We start from the raw sequence: 15998 nt of genomic DNA, 5'->3' as shown, positions 1-15998 counted from the left end.
AGAGAGAGAGAGAGAGAGAGAGAGAGAGAGAGAGAGAGAGATTCATTTTTTATTTTGAAACATGGCTTCACTAGGTTGCCAGGCTGGCCTTGTATCTGTGATTCTCCTGCCTCAGCCTCAAATATAGCTGGATTAATCCCAGGTTAGCTCCACCAAGCCTGAATATGTTCTCCACAGACTCCGCACCTGACATAGTATATGTGGCAATAATGTTCTCCCACCTTATAGGCTCTCTATTCTGATCATTTTTTTCTTTGCTTTGTAGAAGTCTATTAATTTCATGCAATTCTATTTGTCAGTTTCTCCTATTGAAATCTTTTTCAGAAAGCCCTTGCCCATGCCTCTGTCTTGAAGTATTTTCTCTATTGGTTTCAAAGCTCTTGGATCTCCCATTAAAGTCTTTGATGCATTTTGAGGTTGTTTGTTTTTTTCTACATTTGTTTCTTTTTTGGTTGCTGTATAGTATTCTATTGTCTCTTTCTTTACTAGTGTATCAATGAACACTTAAGCTACTTTTGTGTTTTGTTGTTGTTGAGTTGAGACAAGCTCTGACTATAAAGACAGGCTAATTTCACACTCTGCCTCCTCCTGCCCAGCCTCCTCAGTGCTGGGATACAGGTACATTCTGCCATGCTCAGCCGCTTTCTTGACTTCATTTTATACATGAGGCTATCATAAACACGGAGGTATAGATGCTTCCTCAACATAGTGATTCCAGCTCCTTCAAATATAGAACATTCCTGGATGTGCATTCCTGGAATCCACATAGTTTTTTTAGGTTTCTGAAGAGCCTCCATGCTAGCTTCCAAAGTGACTGTCCCTTCTTCTAACTCTTCACCAATACTTGTTATCTTCCATCTATTTAACAGTAGCAATTCTAATAATACATAATCATCATATATTATATATAATTGTACTACATAATATACAATTGTGGCATAGATAATATATAATCATAGTTTTAATTCATATTAACTTAATGGAATGCACTTTTGCATTAGTTAGGATGAGCATTTTTGTAGATCTGCTCACATATCTTTCTTGAGAAGTCCTCTGCCCACTTTTTAGTTGGTCTAGTTGCCATGAGTTGTGTAAGTTCCCTACAGTCCTTCCTTATGCTCAGCAGTCAAATTCAGACACAAGCCTCTTCATCAGTAGGTGCTTGAAGTGGTGAACAGCACGCAACCTTACCATTCATTTTGCTATATGTAAATAATTAGGATAACAATTTATCAGCTGGTCATAAAAAGAAATTAAAGAGAATTTCTAGTAACAGAATGGGACAATTATAGCAATGTGCTGTGAGGAAAGCTTTAAGGGCTGAAGAGAAAGCTCCTTGGGGAAAGCACTTGCCCAGAATCAGAGAGAGCAGCACAGGAGACAGGAGTCCTATCATGAGAAACCCTGGAGGCTCCCAGGACAGCCAGCTTGGAAGACGCAATGGCCAACAAGAGATCCTGCCTTGAGTGAGGCAGAAGGCAAGGATCAACATACATGCACACTCCCATGTGCACGTGTGCAGAGGCAGGGCAGCAGAGGAGGAGGAAGAAGAGGAAATGGAAGCGGAGGAAGAAGTTTGAACTTCTTTTCTTAATCTATACAAATATTTATACACTTGCCTTTTTTAAACTTATATTTCCAAGAACTTTTACCAGTATAGTAGGCCAGACAGCTCCGTCTGTGTACCTTTTCAGTTGGTTTTTGTGTGTGGAATGAGATCAGGAGCCAACGTCATCCTTTCACACGTGGCTATTCAATATTCCCAGCAGCATTTACTGAAGATTATGTTTTCTCATTGCCTGGGGTTGTTTGTTTGTTTGTTTGTTTGTTTTTGTTTTTTTAGCATTTCTGCCAGAAATCAACTCACTACAAATGGCTTATTAACAAACTCTATGGTGTTCCATTGGTCCACGAAGCATACTGAGATTTGAAGCTTGGTTTTTTGGTGTGTGTGCATGTGTGTGTGTGTGTGTGTGTGTGTGTGAGAGAGAGAGAGAGAGAGAGAGAGAGAAACAGGGTGCCATATAGCCAGGCTGGCCTTGAACTTTTTATGTAGGCAAGGATGACCTTGAACAACCAACACCCCTGCCTCCCCCTCCCCAATGCTGAGATTACAGGCATGAACTATCACACTCAGCTTTCTGTGGAGCTAGAGACTGAACCCAAGGCCTCCTGCAGGCTAGGCAAGAACTTTGCCCACTGGGGCACATCCTCAACTGCTAAGCTGTTTTAATTACTATACTTTTGTGTGCATCTCAGAAATGAGACATTGTGAATCACCTACATTTGTTGGTTTTGTCCAGAAATGCTTTGGCTATTCAGGGGTCTTTGGTAGTTCTGTATGAATTTTAAGATTATTTTTCTATTTCTTTAGGGGCTTAAAAAAAAGTTAAAGATTTCTGACTATATCACCCTGCACATGCTACATCTTACCTAAAAAAAAAAAAAAAATTAAGGTATCGTTACTTTGGTATGGTTGATTGAATCTATAGATTACATCTAGTAAATATGGGCATTATAACACTACCATTGTACAATCTATAAAAATGGCCTACATTTCTGATGTCCTTTATTCCAGGTCCTTAATTTTGTTCTTGGTCTTTAATAGTCATGGTAAATATTTTTCAATGAATAAATGAATGAATTAGCCAATCAACCCATCAATCTATCAAGCAACCACAGGAAGTACAGCCCACCATCTGGTGAGATGGGGACAAAGCTGCACATACAGCTGTGAGCTCCCCGCTGCCGACTGCAGGCTCAAATTAAGAAAAGGAAATTACCAGGACAGGAAGGGGTGCTTCTACTTAACCTTGGGCTATTTGTCTTTCCCCAAAACTTCGAAAAAGCGTTTCGAAAGCAGTTCATCTTCTTAGAGGATAAAGCAAAGATCATCTGGCATTCATAAAGTATCTCAGTTAATAGGTTCGTTTTAATGCCAGCTGATCTTCCTTCCACAGGGAGGCTCTTCTGCCAGCTCAGCAAGTCTCCATGAAGACATCACAGGGTGCGCTTTATGAAGACATAATAAAATACCGAGAGCAATGCTGTCCCGGCCCGAGAGCTGTGGCAAGTAATCTCATTTACTTTACAAACTCGTTTTTAATGAACTTTTGGACACTGCAGAGCCACTTACGAGCACAGTTCTCAGCTCACAGGGGAAGCTCTTGCCCAAGGCACAGCCCTGCAGATGCAGGTTGGGCATCCACACAGGCCCCATTCTGCAGACATCTCTACCCGCACAGATGAGGCTCAGCTTCCAGCTTCCTTGCTGTCTCAGCTCGCTGTGGCCCTTGACAGACTCAGTACAGTATATTTAGCTGGCTAATCTGCGAGAGGCTCTAGGCTTCAGTGCATATGGCTTCTTTCTTGTAGATTTTCCACCCTCAATTCCAAGTCCGTGTGCTCTGGCCCCCAGACTTGCTGAGTCTTAACTACCCAGGGGACCTTACCTCTAAGCCATCATTCTGCCACCTACCACTCCACTGTTTTCCCAACCTGAGTTCTGAGTTCTGGGATTACAGAGGAAAAAAAAGTCCCACTGTCATGAGCACACATAGTATGTCAAAAACACACACCAAAAAAAAAAAAAGTGCTTTTCCACAGGATCATAATTTATGGAATAATAAACCATGTGGTACAGTGGTTTTGATAGCAGCCATTTACCAGATACTCTCACTTCCCTTGACAGGCCTAGCCAAGGTGAACAGAGATAACTTTAATCCACTTGTAATTACTACCACTACTCTCAGATCACATACATTGAAAGGGCCCCCAAGACCAAGTTCTCAGCACAAAGGAGATTTATTTGTCCCAGAAAGACAGAGGTCAGGGATAAGGGACAAAGACAGGAAGGAGATAGAGGCTGATGGAGAAGTAGAAGGGAACAGGGGAGGGGGAGGAAAGGGGCAAGGGATGGGGTAAGGGGGATTTGTCCCAGAATATGATGAAGGACTGTCTCTGGATAGAGATGAGACAGATGTGGCCCATAGGAAAATGGCAGTTTACAAAGGCAAAAGGGGGAACCTCATGTTAGGATGTGGTGTTTAATTTTGACTGGGCATGCTAATTAGGTGAGCCAAAGAGGGCTTTTGATTGCTGGACTTCAATATTTTGGTGGCTGAACCTTGGTAGTCAGTTCAGCCTCAATAAGAGGAAGTGGCCAAATAAGAGAATAGGCCTTGAGAGCTAGATCTAAGGATGTGATCTGTTTTTGGCAGAGGGAATGGGAGAGAAGGGCAGGGCCTGCCAGAGCCAGCATCACCATGCTCGAGCTGGCCAAGGTCCCTTCCCACATCACACAGTAAACTGTGATGCATAGATACATACATAGATAGCTACCTAGGTACATAGATAGATATAGATGATATATTAGATAGATATACAATATAGGTGCATTGATATGTAGATAAAATAAGATACACAGATATATAGATATAGATGATAGATGGATAGATAGATAGATAGATAGATAGATAGAGATAAGAAATGGATGCCATCCCTTATCCTCAGAATGGAGTCAAAAGCTGCTCATAAAATGGAATTGTTCGAGGAAAGTTGTGGTCTAGAAAAAAAAAACAATTTTATATAATATGGCACAAGTCAGGGCAAAGTAGTCTCACTTGACCACCCCATCTTTCAGCTGGAGCAATGAGTAGGGGGTGTTGAGGGGCTGTGTGTGTCAGCCTCACTCCGAGGTGAACAAACCTCGAGGGAGGGTATTGTTTGTGGATGTGTCAACATGCAAAGGCACATAGTGTTTAGAATATATAAAGCACCAGGCACAGCTGGCCACAAGATTGCTGTCCATGGAACTGTCCCGAGCACCCTGAGTCTCGGGACCTGGCGAACCACTCCTAGTGCCTGCCTAGGCCTCACACCAGATCCTGCCGGAAGCTTAGCTTAGTATGGGATAGTTAGTAGACCTACCTGCTGCACTCAACGACCATCAATAACAAAGACATCCCTACGAGGCACCCAGTGCATCCACCGTGCCAGCTCTAACACCTGGAATACACTGCCACACTTCTGCTCTTTACCTCATCCAGACATCAGAAGATTCACTGATCTTCACAGGGTCCACTTGAGACCCCCAGCCAGATATACAGAAGCAGCAATGGTGTGGCTTAGCATGCTTCCCCAAGTCCGGGCAGATGTAAGTCGTTCACACAAGCGCCTCCAGTCAGAGCATCTAAATGCCCACAGCGCCCCTCACAGGTTCCATCGGGTTCAGCAGCCACCCCAGCTCCCCAGCCCCCGGTCAGAACTCCAGCTGATGCAGGCACTGAGATGTTGGTTGCTTTCTGCCCTGCCCGGTCTAATCATTACACTTGTTATTACGGTTTATTTCTTATTTTTAGTTTTACTCCAAAAAGGGCAGGCCGCTACTTGAGCCGGTCTGCAAACAAGAGTTAAATACTCAATAAATTGTAAAAAGGACTAAGTATGTTATAAAATGAATTCTAATAGGCTTCTTCTCTCCTAAAAGCAATTTAATGAAAGCAGTTGACTCTTCTGCTCCATTAATAATGTACCCAATCACTTCTGCTTTGCAAGAAGTGACTCTGTAGCTGATATGATGGCAGGACACTTTTTTTTCCCCATGCAATTAGCCCTAAGCATTTGCTGACAGACTAATTTATGCACAAACGCTTTTTTAAAAGCAAAGGCGTTTGCGTAAAATTGTGTTCCTTTGTAATCCATCTGCTGACAAGTTTCTGTGTTTCTCCGTCTATTTGCTAATGACTCCCTCTGCCTAGTATGACCAGGCATAGGAATCAAAATAATTCTGGAGTGAAATGAATTCTAAAGGGTAATTAAGGGCCCCGTGTGTGGCTAGTAAGGATGTCTCCATCAGGTGTGATGAATTCAGAAATCAGCTTTTGCCTGCTGCTGAGCAGAACATGAAAAATCTCCAGTACCCATGTAAAATAAGCAGGGGTTGGGAGGTAGGGTGGAGAGGGGGAGGGGGGTGCTCCTGGTGGTGCTCCTGTAATTTTGACAGACATGTCTGTGGGACCCACTGGGCGCCAGCCTCGCCTGATCAGTGACAGTGAAAGACTCTTTCTCAAAAACTTCAGGGTAGCCGGGCAGTGGTGGCGCACGCCTTTAATCCCAGCACTTGGGAGACAGAGGCAGGTGGATTTCTGAGTTCAAGGTCAGCCTGGTCTACAGAGTGAGTTCCAAGACAGCCAGGGGCTACACAGAGAAACCCTGTCTCAGAAAAAAACAAAAACAAACAAACAAACAAACAAAAAAAACCCTTCAGGGTAGACATCACTTGAGGAAACACGCAAGCATTTTCTCCAACATACAACTGCAGGCACACGGAAACGTGAAGCTGTGCAAACAGTGCATCTGTATAAATGCAAGCATGCACACACACATATACTGACATGCACAAGAATGAAGGAAAACATGATTATAATTGCACTTCCAGATCTGCCAGTTCATGAACCATGCTTTGCACCTGGCCAGGCTGCCGCGCATGCGCTGGACTGGTCTGAGGAACCATGCACCTGTAGTGACTCCATCTTAGCACCCCTGTACCCTTGGGTGCCCACTAGAGAGGATCTGCAGACCCCTGTGTGCTGCAAGCTGGGGCTTGCCTGGGGAGGTAGCCTAGTGCTGGCACTGTGTGGCTTTGAGGAACGCCCATTTCTGCTTGGCCAGGCGCCGTCTTTTCAGCCACTGTCCTCTCAGATGCCCTCACGGAACTGTCAGAACCCCAAGGTTGATCAGTATGGAACAAAAACGTTCATGGAGAGTACATGTTCCTTAAAAGTCCACCATCATTCATACCAAGTAAGATCCAGAAGATCAGAGGTGACAGCCCCCAGGGCTGGCTTACGCTTCCCAGGTCAGCGCCTGCGCAGGACAGCACTCTAGCTACGCTTGCCACAGGAGCCAGCCCCTTGGTCCTTACAGGCTCTGGGCCAACACTATTAGCCTCCTATCAGCCAAACTTGGCAAGGTGAGAAACCTCCAGCCCCTCTAGACTCTCTTACAAGAAAGAACTATGCAGTGCACACTCTGGGGAGTAACGGCCCGCCTCTAGGGCTGGCTTAACCTTTACAGCCTGCATTAGTTTACTATTTTTCTGTGAACTGCTAAGGCTTTAAAGCGTTCCAAAATCTCAGTAACACCGCATTTGGCTTTCTGTTTCTCTCTGTGTATCCCTCTGTTTCTCTCTCTCTCTCTCTCTCTCTCTCTCTCTCTCTCTCTCTCTCTCTCTCTCTCTCTNTCTCTCTCTCTCTCTCTCTCTCTCTCTCTCTCTCTCTCTCTCTCTCTCTCTCTGTGTGTGTGTGTGTGTGTGTGTGTGTGTGTGTGTGTGTAAGAATTCCAGCTTAACACAGATCTTGCCACATTTTCCTTGAGTAGCCCAAATAAACCACCCTGGTATTCTTTCCCATTCTGCCATGCCCCCACCCTTAATTGCTTCTGCACTTTACAAACCAAATTTACATGTCAGTCATTTAGGTTTGCCAGAGCTTCTCATACCTTGTAAAGAACATCTCCCACCCTTGGGCTCAATGTCTTAACTTTTCTGCAAATACAGCTCTATCTGGACCAGAGATCTGAGCATCAAACACTGCCCCTTCGATACATACTTCTTTTAGAAACCCCTGTCTTTCTTCTGTTGTCTTCCAGTCCCTGGAAACCTCAGCAGTAACCAATACCCCTAATGGCTCCCACAAGCCAGTCCATCGGAGACTGGCTTCCCTAACGTTCTCTCCGGCTATGCACCTTTGTCTTAAGGAGGAATAGGTTACTCAGTTTTTCTACCTCCGCAACCCTCCCCATGTCCTACAGTCTGTGGGCTGTGACAGGATCTTTTCAGTGCATATTTTTTAGCCGTACACACTCTGCCAGCACACCTCCAACCATGCGGTAGCTCTTTCGGGTCTCATCTACTTCCTTCAGTGTATCGATCATTAGGCTGTGTTCATTCAGTTCCATCTCAGCTGCTTTGGATGCCAAGCCCCTCTGTCCCTGCTGAAGGAGATTAAAGCCAGCAATGACCAGTTCGGCCAACACTGCCCCCTTCCTGGTGCCACTCCTGCTGCCCTACCCACAGGACCGCTGCAGTCCGCCATCTTTGCCACCTGCAAGCTTTCAGTTTCATTGCATATTTAAAAGTCTTTGTAGGCTGGAGAGATGGCTCAGTGGTTAAAAGCACTGACTGCTCTTCCAGAGGTCCTGAGTTCAAATCCCAGCAACCACATGGTGGCTCACAAATATCCATAATGAGATCTGACGCCCTCTTCTACAGTGTACTTACACATAATAAATAGATAGATAGATAGATAGATAGATAGATAGATAGATAGATAGATAGATAGATAAAAGTCTTTGTAAACCCAAGCCCCTCGGGTACTGAGCATTCCCTGGTTATCATGGCTTTCTGGATTGGACCATTGGTAAGGACTTGTCTGTATGTCAGATCATGGATTTTCCCTCCTCTGTTAAAGGTGGGACTTGCAAGTTGTCCTCTACTGGCTTCTCTTCACTCTCTGACTCTGCTCATGAGTGTCTGGGCTCCAGAAATGACTCATCAGCATGGATCTAATCTGTCCTCTCTTCTTTTCAGTCCCCTAGGCAAGCCAACACCTCCATCTCATCCTTTCTTTAATTTGTTTTGCCCATGAAAACTGGAAGCTAAGGAGGGCACTAGCTGTAACCCTCCCTGCCCCCCCTCCCCGCATAGTTCCTCCCTTTCACAGGAAAGTTCCCTGGGAGCAGCCACCCTGGCCTAAGATGCATGACTTACGACACAGGCCATGCAACTGCTACAATAACTTGCTGCTGCTCCTGTCCCATGCATTGCAACTTTAGGGACAGCTATGTCTTCTCTTGTCTTTCAGCCATTGTTAGCATGTTCCCAAACACACACGGCAGACCTCACATATCAAGGAAGCACACAGATCCATACCACATAGTTAATGACATAATGACATCCATACTGAGATCGTCCAGTGGACTCTCCAACCTTCCAATGGCTCACCCTCAGTTACATAGCTCTACACATAGCACCAGCAAGAAAGTTCACCATCTCATACCACGTGGGCAAGTATGGTTGTATCAAGGTTCCCCCTGCAGACACTCCATCATTACCAGAATCAACCTCAGTTGTCTCAGTGCCTACTGTAGAGCCAGTGTAACCCATTCTCCCGCATCCTCTCTCTGGTCCCATCATGTCCTTCCCTGTACAGGTGCCAAATGTGTTGTGTGACTTTTCCTGGAGAGATGTATCTACTCACTGCAGATGAGGGACTTACCAAAGAATGATTACAAATGATCCCACCAAAGCTCAACTTGGAAAATCAATGCCTCTATCAGAGTGACTTACAGGAGTGCATTGCATACAGCCCACCCCAGCATGCACAAGAGCGAGCTGCAGTCATGGAACTCTCTGCATAACTTGCAGGCAGTTCATCCGCTCAGATTCACTCGCTCAAGCTGTTGTTCTTGCTTCTATAACATAGCACAGGGACTACAGGAAGTTAGGGAGAAGCCTAGTAAATCTTTTAAGTTTTGAGTGGCTTGAACCTTCCTCCAGGAGAGAAAGTTTCAGTTCAGAGGAAATTGTTGTACCAGAGCTGTGTATCAGGTGCTGCCCGTAAGTGGAGACAGTTCAGTAAGCATGCATGTTGATCATTTTTATCTCAGAGAGAGAGAGAGAGAGAGAGACAGACAGACAGACAGACAGAGACAGAGAGACAGAGACAGAAGATGGCTCAAGCTGTCATTGGGTCATTAGGGACACACTTGTGTCAGCTGACATAACAAGCTGTTCTATGGCTGCCTGGTGTCCTTTCTATGTCAGCTCATGTGTGGTACAAAAAAAAAAATTCTTGGTCCTGTCTCATTACACAACATAGATTCAGTGCACATGTGTGTATTTTCTAAACCCACAGCCTTGCTGGAAGCCACAGGCAGCAGGCAGCAGGCAGCATTCAGAAAGAGCTGTGCTCGGCAACCTCACAGCATTGTTAGAGGAGATGCTGATGCTGGCATCAGGAGGCCCAGCATGGGCCAGATGAAGGAGGCGGGGGAAGGGAATAAGCCAGTTCCAGCCATAAATGACTTTCTCAGCATCATATAGGCAAGGGAATCCAGGCTCAGAAAGGCATTGCTGGACCTGGGATGATAGTTCCATCAATAAAGTGCTTGCTGTGCAACATGAGGACCTGAGTTCAAATCCCCGCAGAGTCAAAACAAGCAAATACTAAGTGTGGTAGTGTGTTCCCATAGTCCCTATGCTAGACAGGCAGAGACAGGAAAATCTCTGGACTTTTTTTTTTTTTTTTTTTGGAGGGAGGGAGGGAGGAAGAGAGCAATCAAAGAAGAGACCTGATACTAACCTCTCACCTCCACATATACAAGTCTACACACACACACAGAGAGAGAGAGAGAGAGAGAGAGAGAGAGAGAGACAGAGACAGAGACAGAGACAGAGAGGAATAAAATAGAAAACCCATGGAATTTGAATAGAAAAGGGGCTGATGAAATGCAGGGGATTGTGGGCAATTCCTTCTGCAACCTCTTCAATCTCCATTGGCACCATACCCACTGTACAGAGGCATACACTGAGGCTCTGTGGCAGAAAGTCAAGTTGGCACATATTACATAATGAGGTGTACAATTCGCCACATAATTACATAATTTGATGCACAATTAGGCATATAATCAGCCATCCGGCTGGGATTTGGCCGGTGTGTTTAAGTACAAATCCTTTAATCTTCCCATTACACCAGCTTGTCTGGACTGGTGCCAAAGGAGGTATGCCAGGTGATCTGCTGAGCCAGGGTGGCTTTCGAGTCCCTGTTGATTCTGGCTCCCACCTTAATGGAGCAGACAACTGAGCCTGGGGTTAAACAAACAAACAAACAAAAAGCTGGAGGTTGCAGGGGTAGAAGATCTTGTTGTACAAGTTCAAGATCCTGAGACACACACACACACACACACACACACACAACTGGACACAATAACAAGTGTTTATAACCCCAGAGAAGGGGAAGAAGAAACAGAGGTATCATCTCTGGAGGTCACTGGACAGCCTTACTGAATTTGTAAGAAAAAAACCCAAAACAAAACGAAAACAAACGATGAACAAAAAACAAACAAAACCTAAGTGGGCAAAGCCCTAAGAAAGAGCCTACCTAAGGCTGACACATACCTGCTTACACATTTGCCAACACATTCTCATACACATAAACATGCACACACATTGTCAAAGCACATCATCATAGTTGAAATGCATTAGGGGAAGGAAGAAATAACAGAAAGTGAGAGGAAGCCTCCTTTCAGATGGTTAGGCTTCGTACGCAGCCACAGAACTCAGGACACTGTGGGGCTGCAGGGGGAAGTGTACTTTGATCAGTTAAAAAAGGGGGGGAGGGAGCTGGGAGATAGCTCATTGACTAAACTGTTTCCCTCAAATGCATGAGGGCATGAGTTTAATTCCCAGAAGGCACAGAAAAATTCCACGAATGATGGAAAGAAATGGTGAAACTCACTTGTAATCCCAGCACTGGGGAAACAGAGGCAGGTAGATTCCCTATGGCTCATCAACCATCCAGTCTGGGCCTATGGGTGAGCTCCAGGTAAACAAGAGACTTGATCCCCAAAGGAGGTGAATAATCTTCCTGAGGATGGTGCCCCAGCTTGTCTTCTGGCCTCTGTGTGCATGTGCGCACACACCTATAGGCATGTACCCACAGGTGTATGAACATGTATACACACATGCATGTATACTACACATACATATACATACCCCCTCCAAAAAAAAAAAACCACCGCAGGCCCATGTACATAAAAACCACACGGACACTTACCAATGGGCAAAGGCAGCGTGAGCGGGACAGTCTTCAGTTTACCACTTACTCAACAGAGTCACGCACCCATAAATGTACATTTAAACCTGACAGTGTGCCAGGGAGATGACTCTGCTGGCATAGTGCTTGTCTTGCAAGCATGGTGACCTAAATTTAATCTGCACAGTAGTGTAGCATTGAAAGCCTACCTGTGGGGAGGCCCAGACAGGCGGATCTCTGAGACTTGCCTAGCAGCCTAGCACAGGGACTGTGGTGGATCATACCTGAGAAGATCACCTCTGGCCTCCACATACACAGATACACATGCATGCACGCCTCCGAACACACAAATATGCACATGCATGCACACACAGAAACACAAGAAATGATAACGACAAGATAACACTATGTGCCTCTCAAGACCCAGGAATGATAAAACCAAATGCTGGGAAAGATGGTGAGAAACTGGAACATTCCTTATATAAAATGGTAAGACACTTTAAACATAGTTTAGTGGTTTCTTTTGAAGCTAAGTGTGTAGTTACATATGGCTCAGAAAATTCGCTTTGGGGCACTTATCTCAAAGGGATGAAAACTTGGGTTCAAGGAACAAGCCTGTCATCTCTCATTATCATGAAAGATGAAGAAAGCATGTTTCCTTCTTTGGGTGAATGGTTAACATCCAGCATCCAAAACATAGGCGAGAATGTGGGGACAGGGAGTGGACAAATTAGCCATACATGGAATACATCCACACATGAGCACACATATAACACATGTAACATGTGCACATGTGCTACACATACAATTCATGCTGTGCTGAGTGAAAAGGACACTCTCAAAAGGTCACACACTGCGAGATTTCATGTATAGGTTACCCTTCAAACAACAAAATTGAACCAGGTTTAATAGTAGACAGTAGTTAAGGTTTAATGGCTAGAAAGTATAACAAGGTCTTTGCTGGGACGGCTGTGTATCAGGACAGTGATGAAGATGCATGTGGTGAAATTGCATACAGCTCTGGACCATGTGCATATACATCTGCAAATGACCGCTTGTAACACTAGTGATATTGGAGGGTCTGGGGGTGTGGCTCACTGGAAAAGAGCACTGGCTGCTCCTGCAGAAGACCTAGGTTCTGTTCCCAGCACCAGCACTCACATGGCAGCTCGCGACTGTCTTTAACTCCAGTAACAAGAGACCTGACAGCTCTTCGGGCTTCTGCAGACACCAGGTGTGCACATAGAAACATAGTGCGAACTGGATCAGGTCTGTGAATCATGCCTGGGGTTCATGTGGAACTACGCTTACACAAAACACACTCAGCCATCCTTCTGGGTTCCCTGGAGGAGACCGAGGAAAAGACACACCAAGTCTCCCTACATTTCTATTTTACAAATCCCTGCGAATCTACAATTAAATTACTTTTTAATTTTAACGCTGTTTTTTGTCAGTGTTTGTGTATGTATGTGTGTGATGTATGTGTTCCCAGGAATGCAGTTGTCCATTGTGTACTGATGTGTGTCCCTGCAAAAGCTAGAGAGCAATCTCAGGGGTTCTTCCGTGGCTGGAGGCACCTCTTCTTTTTGAGACCGGGCCTATTGTTGGCTTGGAACTCACCAAGCAGTCTAGGCTGGTTAGCTGGGAAGCCCCAGGAATCTGCCTGTCTCTGCCCCCAAGGCTTTGAGATACAACCTCACACCTCCATTTCCAGAGCTTTTCACACAGGTGCTGGGGACTGAACCTGTTCTCGTGTTTTGAAGGCAAGCCTCTGCTTGCTGAATTATCTTTGCAGACCCTAGGTATGTTATGTATGTGAGGATTCTTCAAATTTTATTCTTTGAGAATTTTGTACATGTATACAAATGTAGTGCGATCATACCCTTCTTTTCCCCCTTCTGACTCTCTCTGGATTCCCCCAGCACAACCTGTTCCAGGATTTGTACTCTCATCTCTTTTCTTAACCCAGAGCTCAATTAATTTTGTGTATGTGTGCATTAGTGTGGGGCCATTCACTGGAGCGTGGGCAATCTACTATTAGAGGCCACAGACCCAAAGAAGACTGAGTCTCGGTCACCCAGCCACTGTCAGCTACTAATAGCTGCTTGGGTAAGGGTGGGTCCTTGTCAGTTGGTTCCCCCTCTGTGCTGGGATTTTGAAAGACTTGATCATGTACAAGTAACTATAGCTGCTGTAAGTTAGTGAAACCAACAGTTATGTCCTGGCCAGAAGACATTTGTACAATACCCCTCCCCATCTTTCAGCTCTTACAATAATAGCCCTCCCTCTAGGGGTTACAACCTGCATAGCGATGAGGTTTTGACCAGGTTCACAGCACCAGACATGAATTCTCTTGTGTGGAACAGACCTCAAATCCTCTAAGAACATGATTGGTTACCGGGTAACAGCCCTGACACTATGGCACCTGTGGACACATCTTGCCTGGCAGGTGGGTGTTGTATCTGGGGCTGGGCAAGTCCATTGCTATCTGTTCCGCTCCTCAGTAACCTGCACAGCCCCTTCCAGCACGACGAAAGCTCCCAAGTAGAAGAGACATTTCTGGTCACTTTGAGATTCATTTCTCCACATCTTGCAGCTAGACTGTGTGGTGTCCTAAGCAATGGGGTCTTTGTGCAGTTGTGCTAGGTGACCAAAGCAAACCGTCTGTGTTGTTTTGGAGCTCCCCGCAGCCTCCCTGAATGAAAATCTTTTCCAAGAACAATTTTTTAAAAAAAGTAACTGTTTTCTAAAAGCTCCAGTAGCTAGATGCCAGTGTTCCTTATAGCTACGTCACTGAACCATTGCCAACTGGGTGAGGACAGTGCTCTGTGGCCTCACATGGGAGATGAGTCACATTGGAGCACCTGGAAGCCTGCTTTCTGGAGTTAGGAATCCCCTGACCTTTCTGATTGAATGCATGCCTCCCCTCAGTGGGCAGACTGGCCACAGGACCAGGAAGCGTGCACCCAGATGCTGTTCTTTCACGCTCCTTCTCCCTTTAGAGAGTGCCGCGGGCCCTTAGGAAGGTTCTTAGTTTGTTTATTTGGTTTCCCGGTTTTATTGTATTTCTTGGTGTGTGTGTGTGCATGTGTGCAAAGGTCAGAGAATAACTTATGGGGTCAGTACTTTCCTTCCACTATCTGGACGTGGGTCCCAAGAGATTGAACTCAGGGCGTTCATCTCGCCAGCCTTTAGCTTGTTTTAAAACGTGGCCTCAAGTTTTAATGACTAAGACCGCAAAGGATGACTCTTCTCCCAGCAGTCATCTCCCGGAGGTCTGATCCTGAAGTTTGATCCCAGTTGATAGCTTCAGTCGTGACATTATTGAGGTATTACTGTGTGATCAAGCTCGAGCCAAAAAAGCTGGCCGAAAATTCACAAACTTTCTTCCAAGGATAGAAATGTCTTATCCCCTAGGGTTAGCTAATTCCATTATAATTAAACTAAGATAGAATCCTCCACACCTCTAAAAATAGAATCCAAACAGAACTGCCGGCTCCACAATGCTGCCCTGCTCTACCTGCCTCCTGTGAGGTCAGAGTTCCCACACACATGCATACTGGTATGAGAGGCATCCATTAGTCCAAGAACATCAGAGCCATGTCCCTGTAGCTGAGTCCACATCTTCGTAGAAACATGAATTTCAGGGGCTGGAGAGATGGCTCAGTGCTTAAGAGCACTGACTGCTCTTTCGGGGTCCTGAGTTCAAATCCCAGCAAGCACATGGTGGCTCATAACCATCTGTAATGAGATCTGGCTCCCTCTTCTGGTGTGTCTGAACACAGCTACAATCTACTTACATAAAATAAGTAAATATATCTTTTTTAAATAATCATGAATTTCAGTCCCTTTCTTCTCTAAAAATAATGATTCTCTACTGAGATCACCTGTGTGGGGGATTCATCTTTAGTTTCCCATTGTACTAGCAAGATGCCTAGATTTAAAGGATGGTGTAATTTCCCCAAAATTACACAGAATCTAACCCAAATTAACTCAGATCAGAAGTGTGGGCTTCATGGAAGAAGTTGCAGAGACAAAGTATGGAGCTAAGAGGAAAGGATGGACCATCCAGAGACTGCCCCACCCAGGGGTCCATCCCATAATCAGCCACCAAACACAGACACTATTGTATATACCAGCAAGATTTTGCTGAAAGGACCCTGATATAGCTGTCTCCTGTGA

Source organism: Mus pahari, chromosome 5, assembly GCF_900095145.1.
Source record: "Mus pahari chromosome 5, PAHARI_EIJ_v1.1, whole genome shotgun sequence".
Classification (NCBI taxonomy): Eukaryota; Metazoa; Chordata; class Mammalia; order Rodentia; family Muridae; genus Mus; species Mus pahari.
This window is presented reverse-complemented; position numbering follows the sequence as displayed.